The sequence below is a fragment of the Pelodiscus sinensis genome, chromosome 17 (genome assembly GCF_049634645.1).
Source record: "Pelodiscus sinensis isolate JC-2024 chromosome 17, ASM4963464v1, whole genome shotgun sequence".
In the NCBI taxonomy this organism is placed as follows: Eukaryota; Metazoa; Chordata; order Testudines; family Trionychidae; genus Pelodiscus; species Pelodiscus sinensis.
The window spans coordinates 7,179,942-7,194,204 of NC_134727.1; the positions used below are offsets into that span (position 1 = coordinate 7,179,942).

Sequence of the window (14,263 nt, forward strand, 5' to 3'; positions counted from 1 at the left end):
TGGGGCAAATGTCATACTTTCCTCTTCCCCCGAGCATTGAAGATGTTGTTAGATGAGATTTATAGATTGGCATTAGAGCTGACTTACAGAGCAGAAGAATAACAGATAAGCTGGCCAGCGATATATTTTTCTCAGTCTACTCCATGGAATAGAATCACATGATGACTGTGAATGCTCTCTCCAACCTTTTTTATACAAGAAAGAGGAATAGATAGTTCTTTTATATGCAGAGAGCAAGGTTGTACTGATACTACCAAGATTACAATGCTATGTCTGTATTAAGCAGGAGATAAAGTGTCTTTAGAACTGTTTACTGAAACCTAGAAAATTAACATCCCGACCCCTCTCTTTCCCCACAAAGTGACTCAGAAGAGAAGTTACATGGTCAACCTCTTTTAAAGTTTGGCTATTTAGATTTATAGGAGGCTGGTTAGTAAGATTTATGATCTGGCTAGTGAAATTGTAAAGTTACTACAGGTGAATGAAAAGTTGCTACATTGATGTGGGGTTCTGATAATTGTGTTTTAATACCTCTTTGTGCAATCAAACTATCCATTTAGGCAATGTAATAAATTTTTCTTCCTGTGGAAATGTGAAACATATGGCGACAGTGAAGATTAATTTGGGAACCAATTCACTATTTAAAAAATAGACTCTTTGTCCAAGTTTTAAAGCAAAAGAATTGGGCAGTGTTCAGCCAAGAGCAGTCCTGATACCATTGTGGAGACCTATTTTCACCTATTTTCTCTTTCATGTTGTCCAAATTTCATTGAGAAGAACTTCCTGGGTAACTCTTGGAGCTTCTGTGTCAACCCTAATCCAGAACACAGTCCTGGAGACAAAACTTAATGAGCCAGATCCATCTTTTACCTTCAAAATCTACCTAGAGATGAGGGATGTAGGGGTACGTATACACTAGTCCCCAGATTGATCTAGGGAGGCTAATGAGGGTGACGGGAATTGCAAATTGAGCCCGGGATTTAAATATCCCGCACTTAATTTGCATTTTAGAAATTGACTAGCCCAAAGTAATTGCCCGCATCTACACGCAGCAGTGAAACGGGATTCCGATTTAAAGCCTCTAATTCGAATTAACTGGTAAACCTCATTGCAGGAGGAATACCAGCTAATTCGAGTTAGGGCTTTAAATCGGAATCCGGTGTAGATGCGGGCAGTTAAAAGTGTTTACTGTCCTTAAAAACTATTGCAATAGTTGAGCTTTTGTAAAGCTTGTAGGGTAATTATCTAAGATGGCTAGTTAAGTATGAATTTTGACCTTTGATAGTGATTTCCCATCAAAACATTGATAGCTATGAGTGAATAAAGAATATCTTCATCCCAGTGAGGTATGCAGGTGTGATCCCAGAGTCTCAGTTATTGGTAGTAGTTGGGATCCAACCCCTCGTCCTGTTTAGAAATCAGTCTTTTCCCATAGACGTACAAGCATAACATTGAAGTCATGTTTAAAGTGAAATATGTACACTAGATACAGTAACAATTTATCATTATTGTTGCTTTCAAAAGTAATAAGCCAATATTGCTACACGTGCTTAAATGGGGTTGGAATAGAGCAGCAACCTAAACACTGGGATGCATGTTGATGAAAGATTCCTTTTTTACCCCCTTTCTGCTTTAGAAAACTGGACAGGGAGCACTGGTGTCTGCTTTTGTGCACAACTACTCTGAATCTACCCACCATAAAATTCAGAGGTGCTTTTTCTCACTTTCCTGCTGGGAGTTCAATTCACCAGCAAAATGAATCTGCTTCCCTTGCAGTAGCTCTCTGGGTAAAATGCTCCAATGAAAGGGTATGGCTCTGACATTCCCTTTCAGTGGCTTGCATGAATTTACAAGAGAAGAGAACAATTAAGACAGCAGAAAAGGGGAAGAACAACAGAAGGGAGGCAAAAAATGGAGAGAGAATAGGAATAATTGCAAGAGTGACAAGACCTCAATGGAAGTGAGACAAAAAGAGGAGACCATAAAGGGAGACGGAATAAAAAAGAAAAAGATGAGGAAAAAATGGTTCTGGTGCTTTTTGGTTATGCACAGTACTCACAGATCTATTATATGGGCTGCTACGTTACCCCACTGGACTAAATCTAACAAATAAATCTCATTGCTCATCCTCTTAGCAGAACATAGATAACCTGCTAGATTTGTGACCAGCTCACCAAAACCAGTCAGTGCCTCTAACACTCTTAATTCAGTAGCTGAAGGAAACTAAATTACGTAACAGTAGGGCTAAGCAGTCTATAACATGTGAAGCTAAAGAGTTTCCGTTTAAATATACAAAACACATACCTTCATGAAAACCTAATAATTGTGTATCCACTTCTTATTTCAAACACACACACACAGGCACATGGCAGGTATTTGGACCCTAGAAAAGCTATGGCAAGCCGTTGAACTTTACTCGATCGAAAAATATGCAAAAAACCTGGCTGGGTGATAACCCCAGGAGAGTTGGCAGTTTGATTTGATTAACTAACAATGTGTTGGTAGCAACTGCAATAGGTGGTGGGTTTGGAAAATGATCCAAGATGGAGAGCACTTGGGCATACTTGTTACCCTGAGTAGCTCGACAAGGGGCCAGAAAGCGTTTTCAGATTTGGTCACAAAGGTTGTAAAATGAACAAAAAATTACTTTGTTCCACAAATCATGACTGCCTGGAATGGATCCTGTCAGAGTGTAAATACTGCCTGGTACTTTCCTGCAGGACTAAATTTGTGTATGTTTATAGTGTTAATTTCAGCAAAACCTCTTCAAGTTTTGTTTGAGTTACGAAGGAAATGGCAGAGTGAAAATTCTTTCTAGTGTTGATATGCATGTTAAAGATTGCATAATAAAGCATACATGTCTGTTGTAGCATCCTTCAGTCTGAAACAGATGTGTTCCTCTGCCATACCCATTAATTTGCTTCACAGAGGCAGGGGGTGGGGATAACTAATGATGATTTTAAAAGTTCATTCACCATGTGTTGGGATCCATATTGGCAAACTAGAACCTGCTTATCTGCAGTACAGGCAGTCCCCGACTTACGCGGATCCGACTTACGTCAGATCCGCACTTACGAACGGGGCTTTCTCGCCCCGGAGGTCAAGGTAGCGGATTGCTACCTGCGAGCTCCGGGGGAGAAAGCCCCGTTCGTAAGCTGCTCGGGTGCCCCTGGTCTGCTGGAGACCGTCTCCAGCAGACCAGGGGCACCGGGCGGGTTCCCGCGCTTCTGAGGCTTTGCCAGAGCAAAGCCTCAGAAGCGCGGGAACCCGCCACTGCTGCCGCTTGAGTCCCGGTGCCTGTGGTCTGCTGGGGACCGTCCCCAGCAGACCACAGGCACCGGGACTGAAGCCGCAGCCGCGGGGGGGGGTCCCGCGCCTCTGAGACTTTGCCAGAGCAAAGCCTCAGAGGCGCGGCACCCCGCTGCCGCTGCGGCTCTGCTCCCGGTGTCCCTGGTCTGCTGGGGAGGAGGGGGGGCGCGGCTAGTGTGCCCCCCCCCCAGCAGACCAGGCTTTTTTTTTGGACCCTGGGGCAGAGCAGCTGGGGCGCTGCCGATTGGTCCTGCAGCGCCCGCTCTGGGCACTACTGGACCAACCCGGCAGCACCCCAGCTGCTCTGCCCCAGGTCCTGATTCAGCCGCTGCTGGTCAGTTTCAGCAGTGGCTGAATCAGGACGCCTGGGGCAGAGCAGCTGGGGTGCTGCTGGGTTGGTCCAGTAGCGCCGAGGAGCGGTGCTACTGGAGCAACCCAGCAGCACCCCAGCTGCTCTGCCCCAGGCGTCCCCAAGTCAGCCGCTGCTGAAACTGACCAGCGCTGACTACAGGAAGCCCGAGGCAGAGTTGCTCTGCCCCAGGCTTCCTGGAATCAGCGCTGATCAGTTTCAGCAGCAGCTGACTTGGGGACGCCTGGGGTTCTTAAGTTGAATCTGTATGTAAGTCAGAACTGGCGGTCAGTTTCAGCAGCGGCTGAATCTGGACGCCAGTTCCGACTTACATACAGATTCAACTTAAGAACAAACCTACAGTCCCTATCTTGTACGTAACCCGGGGACTGCCTGTAATCGGTTGCCCCAGCCTTCAGAGGAGCCCAGAAATCTTTCCAGATCTTGAGAACTATTATTCCTTCCTTTCTGTCCATTTTTTTTTCTATTCCCTCATGTATGTTTAGACTGATCTTACAGGCTATTATGTAAGGAAAACATAGTTAAATTCATTGATGTCACACTTGCAACTGTTTAAAAAACCCTCTGTTTCTCCTAACTGCTTGGACCCTTACATTTCTTCCCCAGAAACAAAGGAAGTATGGGCTTCTTTTATACAAATGCTAACAGTAAAACCTGAGTAAATACCTCCTTTGCGTCCCCTCCCCTTTCCTTCAGATGGCAGATGAAATATCTAATAATCTGGTGCTGTCTTGCAGCTCTACAATTCTCAAATTGGAAAGAAAGCAATTAACACTTATCTCAAACCACATTTCACCTCTAAAAATCAAAGGTCATTAAACTTCAGCTCCACGGAAATTTAAGTTACTTTTAAAGCTGGTTTCTATGCTTCATTACCAATCAGATGGTTGCACCTTTTGTAAGTTTAATACATTTTAGTGACAGACAGTGCACACAACTTCCCAGTTAATCTGAAAAGATCTTTAAAACAACTTTTTTTTTACTATATGAAGACTATTTAAAATACATAAATTAATTCTATTATGGCATTGTAGAATTTCAAGGTGAATAATATTTGAGCTTTGACCTAAAGATAAACTCCATTTGGGATCCTAGAAATGCGTAAGACATTTTTGGTTTCTGAAAGCTTCTTTTTATTGTTGGCATTAGCCCCAATATAATCATGTGTTGACAACACTTGTAGTTCCTTTTGACTTCAGCTAGAGTTTGAGGTACTAGCATTTCTAAAAATCAGGCCCAATATATAAGTAGGCAATACCTGATATTGTGTTTGCTAGGGCTCAGTTTTCATGTGATGATGCTTACTGTCTTTAAGAATATTCATGCACAGTGAAATATTATATATTTTGTAATGTTTGATGTGATTGAGCAGAATGTTTTGGTCAAAAAGTTGCACATTTTCATCAACGCCACAGAATTAGCTTAGTCTTGTATGTATAGCTATTCTGTAATATTTTGTTATTTTCAATTAACATTTAGCTGTTCTTATTCCTCCCCCAACTTTATTGGGGAAGATATGCATTCACAATCTATAGTTGTTTACTACTTTTCCAGATCCAGCATATTTTCTGGAATAAAGTTTGCATGTAACAGGAGTTCAAGACTAAAACACGCAACTTAAATTCAATGAAAAAAATATATCTCATGTATGTGTATAAAATGTCAACATGGCTTTTAAATTACTTATTGCATAGAACAAAGGGCTTTAGACTCCTCTTATTTAGATCCCTTCTCAAAACCAAGCAGATTTGAGGTGATGAACATGGATGTTAAAACTTGCTTTGCTAACATTTTTTTCAAATAGTAGGTCAAGTCTATACTGGTAGAGAAAATCAATTTAACATACACAGCTCCAGCTACATGAATTGCACGGCTGGAGTTCATGTACCTTGCACTGATTTTCAGGGGCAGCACCAAAGCAGAACGTCAATGGGAGAAACTCTCCAGTCAACTTCCCTTATTCCTCGCAACTACAAGGAGTTTCTGGAGTTGATGGGGGTGCCCTCAGCGTTTCATTTAGCAGGTCCTTAGTAGACCCACTAAATTGAACACTGGAAGATTGATCTCCAGAGCGTCAGTCCTTCATTTAGTATAGATAGAAATAAAAATGTTGCAAAATTTTTTCTTCTGCTCTATTCTGGAATCACTATATTATGAAGGTGTCTTCTCCCCTTGTAGATTATTGTCTTAATGAATCTCATGGTGCAGTTGTCCTTGAGTTGCTTTTGATCTATTTTTAGACTATAAAACCATCAGGTAAAGGAGCTTGGCTTGATATTTACCTTGAAATGTCATGCGCAGCTGCAGCACTAATAAGAAATTAATGTAAAGATGAAGAACCAGTCATTAACTAATAGCTTTCTAAAATGAGCTGATAGTCCTAGATGCCCTCTATGAGGTGGGATGATAGAGAACAAGCTATGATTTTACAGTACCTCAGAATTAGAATGTGATTTTTATGATTATTCACAGGCTTCTTTGTCACATCTGTTTGACATTACCACAGGAATATACAGAGGAATAAACTTTCAAATGGAATGTGAAACATCCCACAAAATGAGTTTCTCATAGACTGGTGCATAAAACATATGGAGCCTTTTGCTTTGGAAGGTGGGGCTCTGGAACTCGTGGATTTAATATTCTCTTTATCTTTGAAAGTAAGAATTTTAAGGTAATGCTCATGATAAATGGTCCCATGCTTAGCTGCAATGGTGTGCATAATTGTCATTCTTCTGTTGCCAGATTGCCTAGGTCTTAATCTAAATCTTGTCTACCAAATAATTTCATATCTAACATAAATACCTTTATTGGAATCACTGTTAGAGTTAATAGCCAAAACCTTGGATCGTGTAGAGGGGGAGGATACTAAGTCCAGAAGTCAAAGTAGGTGAGATGGCAACCAGACAAATCCAGAGGTTGAGCCTATCAATAAGTTAACAAATGGATAACAAAAATAATGTTAAACTTAAAAATGTGTTGCAAGCTGAGATGTGTGTGCATAATAATCCCCCAAAAAGGGTACTTAGAAGCTGTAAAAACAGGCTTTGATTTGTAATTATATTAACATTTTTAACATAAGAAGAGAGAACTTAAGTTCCATCCATTTAAAACAATGTGTTTGTGGGTTGCATATTAGGGCACATCTACACAGCAGTGCTTACCTTGAAATAAGTTACACAAATGGAGCTATGTCAATTGCATAGCTTATTTCAAAATACCTTATTATGAGTTTTGGTGATGTCTACACAGCACTTATTTCAAAAAAAGAGTATTCTTCCACTGACTTCCCTTACTCCTCATAAAATGAGGGTTACAGGACTTGGAGTAAGAAGTCCTCTAACTTGATAGTATTTTGACATTGTCAAAATAACTGCCAGTTGTATAAGAACATAAGAACATAAAAACATAAGAACGGCCGTACTGGGTCAGACCAAAGGTCCATCTAGCCCAGTATCCTGTCTGCCGACATTGGCCAGCACCAGATGCCCCAGAGAGGATGGACCGAAGACAATGATCAAGCGATTTGTCTCCTGCCATCCCTCTCCAGCCTCTGACAAACAAAGGCCAAGGACACCATATTATCCCCTAGCTAATGCCTTTTATGGACCTAACTTCCATGAAATTACCTAGCTTCTCTTTAAACTTTATTAGGGTATGTCTACACTACCCTCCTAATTCGAAATAAGAGGGTAATGTAGTCATACCAGAATTGCAAATGAAGCCCGGGATTTGAATTTCCCGGGCTTCATTTGCATAAGCGGGGCTCCACCATTTTTAAATCCCCGCTCGTTCGAACCCCGTGCCGTGCGGCTACACGGGGCACGAACTAGGTAGTTCGAACTAGGCTTCCACGAGGAGTAACGGTAGTTCGAACTAGGAAGCCTAGTTCGAACTACCTAGTTCGTGCCCCATGTAGCCGCGCGGCACGGGGTTCAAACGAGCAGGGATTTAAAAATGGCGGAGCCCCGCTTATGCAAATGAAGCCCAGGAAATTCAAATCCCGGGCTTCATTTGCAATTGCGGTATGCCTACATTACCCTCCTATTTTGAATTAGGAGGGTAGTGTAGACATACCCTTATAGTCCCAGCCTTCTCAGCCTCCTCTGGCAAGGAGTTCCACAGGTTGACTACACGCTGTGCGAAGAAGAACTTTCTTTTATTAGTTTTAAACCTGCTATCCATTAATTTCATTTGGTGTCCTCTAGTTCTTCTATTTAGGGTACTAATAAATAACTTTTCTTTATTGGCTCTCTCCACACCACTCATGATTTTATATACCTCTATCATATCCCCCCTCAGTCTCCTCTTTTCTAAACTGAAAAGTCCCAGTCTCTTTAATCTCTCCTCATAGTGGACCCGTTCCAAACCCCTAATCATTTTAGTTGCCCTTTTCTGAACCCTTTCCAAGGCCAAAATATCTTTTTTGAGGTATAGTCATGGATTATGTTATTTCGAAATAATGTTGCTGAGTAGATAGATGTAGTTTAAGGGATTTCTATATTCAGTATACACAGGTGACTTCTGGAGGATAGTCATTTAACATTTTTATACAAATAAAACAACATAAATGTGTTCGGGTACGTAACAGTTTAAATGACCAAGGCCAATCCAAAGCACTGCACTGGAATTAATATGCCTCAGAAGAAAAGTGCTGTAAAGTAAGTGAGCCAGAATGAGATGAAATGATTGGTTAGACTTCTGAATTTACAACTGAGTGTGGTCAGAAGAGCGTGTTAGGTTCTGTCACCCAAAGCAGTTAATTTTCAATTCACAAAGCCAGCAACATTCTGAAAATAATGGTGAGACTAGATTGAGATAAGATTAAGCAGGTCTGGAATGTAAGAAGACTACAAATTGCTAACAACGTAGCGTGTGTGTACACTACACTCAAACACTCACATATGGCGTGGGTGAGCTGATAGCAGGGTTCAGCCTGTGAGGCTAATACACTGAAGTATAGACATTTGGACTTGGGCTTTAGCTAGGCTCTGGGACTCTCTGGAGGGGAAGGGTCCCAAAACCCAAGTTCTAGCCTGAGCCCAAATGTCTACACTGTAACTTTATAACCCCACAGCCTCTGCTCTGTGAGCCTGAATCTGTTGACCCCAGCCAGCTCTTGGCATCCTAGTACAGGACAGACCTACCCTTTGAATACAAATTTGTTGAACTTTTAAAATGCAGCCTGGCAACAGAGAAATTCTATAATTGTGAAACATGTTGGTCCAGGCAAAACTGATACCTGACTAATTACTGAAAGCACCTTATTAAAATAAAAGGATTGTAAACCATTACAAATAATCAAGCATTAACTTTTTGTAGTTTCCACTTGTAAATTGTACCTGTATGATAGAAGACATGCAGGTAAATCACATCAGTTGGAAAAATTAATACTGGAAATCTAGTTCCATTGTGTTGGAAGAGAGAAACCATATCTGATATTAATATTAAAAAATTATCAGATACTAATGGGTTGAGGTTACTAAATGTAACACAATATGGTGTGGAACATGCTCCAAATATTTGTAGCTAAAGGGAATTTGCCAACCAAGCTGGCCTTCAATTTCTTAGTAAAATCATAGGAATCAGTAGGTAATTTTTCAATAATTGCTGAAATAAAGCAGGTAAGAACTTTTTGTAACAGTAATTAATAAACCCATTGGTCTGAGAATACTATTCTCACATCTATGGATAATAAGGACTAAGTCTTTCTGAGTGGGAAGCCTATTTTGATTTTGCCCATGAATGTGGATACTGAATGTAGTATATCTACAAATTCAGTTTATTTGCGTTGTAGCAGGCTGCATTGCCATTTTGGGCTGTGAAAGTCATCTTGAAGTATAAGGAAAATTATTCTGAGCAAAACCTATGTGCTGTTTTCTTTCCTGTTGAATCAAAGCCTTAAAGCTGCAGTCATTAGCAACATCGTGTGTTAGTTACAAGGGCATATTTCCTGCAATAGGCAAGCATCTCCAACTGTAAATCACCCAACTGTAAACTAATGCATTCCATTGAGATTTCACTGTGGTAGCAAGAATAGTTGGTACTTACATTATGCTTTCCATTTGAAAAGCACCATACAAACATTAATTAGTCCCCAAAATAGATGTGAAGGCGGGAGAAGAGCACTATCTCAATTTTTTTATAGAAAGGCAAAAAACCCCAGAAGATGAATATCGTTCTAAGACACACAGTTAATTGCAAAAATGAGATTAGAACCGGTGCTCAATCCACTAGACCATGCTGTCCCTCTGTGCTATTGTGTGGTAGGGGTGAGAGAAATTAAACTGGCTCTCATGAAATGATCCTTTTATAACTATGAAGGGAACTTTACTTTCATTCACTTACACTAATTTATTCCAGCTTCGGTTGTAATTCAGATCTGTCTTAGTAGTTATCTTGTTGATATTTATCATTAAAAGTGCTGACAGTGCTTAATAATATAATATTTTTTCTTTCATGTAAATTGTCAAGTGAGAAGTTGCCATGTATATAATGGATTATTCCTGTGTGGGGAAAACGGATTTCACCTTCCAATCAAAATTCCCCCGTGCTCTGAACACTGTTCACAATGCCTTTTAACAAATGATGTGGTGGAATCCAGGATGATAGATGGCTGATTGGAAGCCCTTTGACTATTGTGTGTGAATTTAACACCTTTTTAAATAAAAAGATCTGCAGAGCTTTACAAACATTAAGTAAAATTTGCAACAGGTCTGTGAAGCTTTTACAAAAGGCAAAGAGACAAAAGTTTAACTGTTACATTTTCTTTAAAAGAAAATTGCCTTTTTTATTATAGGGTTTTTAGCTTATGCTATTTAAAATTATTAGCAAATGGAAACAATTTCCTGAAAGATTATAAATGCAGTTTGTGCACTGTTTGTGCTATTACACATATCTCCTATTAAATGTCTAGTCTGGGATGAGATAACAGCACATTAATACTAACTAGTGTAGGCATAATGCATAGAAGGGAATAAAAAGACTCGAACAAGCGAGCACATGTGATTAGACTTCTTAATATGTCAAGGAAAAACAGAAGCGTGGCTTTTTTTTGACCTTCATTAACCTACATTTTCCCTACTATTCCTTATCCACACATTAAAAAGAAACTAGACCTACACATATATTGAGTATTTTCTGAAGACCTTTCAGAAATAGTCTTTTTGGAGTGTTATAGTGTGTAGTCTGCAAAAGGTGTGGAGTGCTACATTAAAAACGTCTGAAAATGAGAGTTGATAATGGAAATGGTGATAGAGCCTGATCATTGTGATCACAAATGTGTGATCTGTTAGGGGGGCACAAATTTCAGCAAAATTATTTTAATGAATTTACAACAGGTATTTAAAAGTTCAAGCCCCCTGTGTAATGGTCATAGTCTGACTTTTTATTTAATGTACACATTTTAATCTTCAGAATTTCTTTTCCTTCTGGTGAATTTGGTTGTGTATCTGATGTGAAGATCTAAGTGTGTTAGCCATTTATTATTCTTGGGCAGGGTTTTCATTACGTAAATTTCCAACAGCATGAACTGGAATTACACAGCTGACATCCATTTAATGAATGGGAAGTGTGTCACCCAAAGGTGTGAAAATTGGAGTTAGCTTCCAGATTTAATCTGCCAAATTGCAGGTGAAACTTCAGGCAGAATTTGGCCCAGGGGTTGAGGACCATATACATGTAATGTGGATTAGTTTTTCCCTATGGCAGATACAGTACCCGAGGGGTTAACTATAGCCAGGATACTTCTGAGTACATATACGGAGTACTAAAAATTGACTTTAAAAGAGACAGTAGCTAGAACTCCAGCTTTTAACTCTTGATTCCGCCTTCATACTTATGAACGTGTAATAAAGAAATCATGACTTTCTGATCTAAACCAGAGGCTTAGGTAATGAGCATCAGGAGAAGTTGTATTCAGAAAAGTGACCAGTTCATAAGTTCTCATAATGTTCTTTCTTCCCCCCAGCAGACAGAGAATAGACAAAAAAATAGAGATCTCACAGACAGTTGACTTTTAGAGCTCCAACATCATTTCATGTTAGAGACCAGCCTTTACAATTCAGCTGTTGAGTGAGCTTGAGTTACTGGCCATTGCCATGACTAAATAGTATGGGCCATAATGGGGTGTTGCTATGGTATTTTCCAGATCTAATGATTGTACTTTTAGTGTGCATAGATCACAGCAGGTCTGTTCAGAAGACAGTAAATAATTACAATAAATGTTTGCTGGTCTCTAGGGAGCACTTCAGGTTTGAAAAGATGTACGTTAGGTCAGAGACAGTGGAGATTGCTTGGTGACGTCTAGTCTATTTATCAAGCGGGAGCTATTTTATTGCTTAGTTTTTTGCTCTAGCAGTGAATGGCATAATTAGCAGAATTATATCTGGATATGAAGTGGCCTTAACTGCAGAGTCTAATTGTGTCTCTCTACTCAGTGCTCTTTCCCAGGCAGGCAAAGGGCTCTGTTTCTTTTACTAAAATATGAATGATCCACGTTTTTGCATCCATTAGTAGAAAACGAATAAAGCAGTGTCAGAAAATAAGTAATTGAGTCTCTATCCTTGTCTCTCGCTTTTGTGAAGTTAATTATTTTAGGTTAGTTATTTAGGGATGGTTTAGGTGGCGCTTGATGAGTGCAGGGGACTTGATGACCTCCTGAGGTTCTGTCTAGTTCAAACACTAAGTCTAGACCACGTCAGTCGAGATTGAAATGGCTGAGCCCCTAAAACTGTGAAGAACCACAGGCTTAAAATATAGCATATTTCACATCAGTAAAAAGTGAAAGAAAAGTGGCATTTTTGTAATCAGCTCTAATTAGCTAGGATACCAAGATTCTTCTTGACAGTCTTTAACGAGCAAACAGTCCATCTGATGAACAGACATAAGATTTATGGGAATTAGAGTTATGTAAAATCTGCAAATAATGTATATGTGTTGACTGGATATATTGCTGGCGAACTAGCCATCAGACTTCACAGAAATGACAGGTATTAGCAACATTATAGAGCTCATTATTAAAAGAGAAATTTTACCAACTGTTAAGAAAATCAAAAAATTGTGTCTATTAATCAAGTGGTTGAGCTTTTGTGGAAGGTTAACTTACACTGATAGAAATTAATATCGTGAACTGGATTATGATGTAATTTTGTTTATTTACACTATTTTCATATTTTTATATGCAACATGTTTAATTTATGCTTAAACCAAAGATGATAGACCCAACCATGCACAAGCCATCTGAGAAACTCTAGCTCTGTCACGCTCAGCAAGCATCAAGAAAAGGCATTTTCACCACTATTCCTCCATGTCTCATACGGCCCTCTCAAAGCCATTAAACCTTCCCCTCTTGGCTGACCTATCACGCACAGTCTGGAAACAGAGGAGTAAGAGCAGCAGATTTATCACATTGCTCTCCACTGACCTATGATTGCTCAGAAGATTCATCATCCTATTTTATAAAACAATAAAGAGGAAAAACTTCAGTCAGTCAGTCATGCAGCTTGTTTCCATTTTTGAATTCTTTCTTACTAGCAGCTTTAGCTTGCGGCTAGAGTTGAGTGAGTCAAGCAGGCCACTCAATGCATTGGTTTTAGCATTAAAAGGCTAAAGAGCATATGTTGTGGCCCAGATTACCGTTTGGAGTGTTTATATTTCATTTCTTTACTTTTGAAAACTAATTTCAGCTTTCAGTTACAGAATCTACACCAGTATTTTTTTTTTTTACATTGTCCTTCTGTGTCTTATTTTGGCTGCTTTCCTTACAAGAAGATTTACATATATAAGAGCTCAGTTACCTTCATGTCATTTTCCAGTGAAAAGGCATAGATCTCTCATTGGAAATTCAACAATACCAAATTCATTGGAACAAGTTCTCCAGAGAGGTGGTGTCATTCTGTTTCTCTATTGTACACATTTATTGGCTGGCTACCTAAAACCAATTAGCAAGCCTTCAATTTAGAGTACTAAATTGATATGCTAATTAAGGTAGTTTTCTAACTATAAGCAATGATTACCTGTCTCAATATGGGAAATCTTACTAACAGTGTCTTTCTTTAGATACAAATTTATGACTATTTGTAGAAAGGCACTTCTTCATAAAGTTTTTATGTTGAGTTTCGTGCTAGATAGCTGAAAAGATAAAGTAACAAGGTTAACACAAAAAGTGTGTGTGCTTACATATAGGGCTTTGTTTACTTGATTTTAGTATAACTTACTTCTGCCTTAAAGCTTTCAGTTCATTCCAGTGATACACTAATGACTTGAAGTATCCCAAATTCTCTGCGTGTGACTAAACAACTAATATTCCACTGTTAGTATATGGCAAGAGCATCTTTCACTCTGGAGTCGCTCATCACTCTGATTGTCTACCTCAGAAAATAGGACAGACACTCCAAACTGATGGTGTGTTCTTTAATTGGATTTCACCAAACGAGTATCAAATGTGAACTCCTTTTTCACTCTACTAATTTTACCGTGGCGTCACAAACAGTCCCTTTAGACCAGTGGTTCTTAACCTTACTGCATCCTGCACTCCTTTGGTTCTCAAAATATGTTCTCTCACCCCTTTTTAAAAATCATTGAAGT

The 14,263-nt window shown here is 39.5% G+C and overlaps 1 protein-coding gene across 1 annotated transcript in view; it reads left to right on the top strand.

The window, feature by feature from the left end:
• Nucleotides 1-14,263, top strand: part of SLIT3 (slit guidance ligand 3) — a 795,269-nt gene that overhangs the window by 78,259 nt on the left and 702,747 nt on the right. The window lies entirely within an intron of this gene.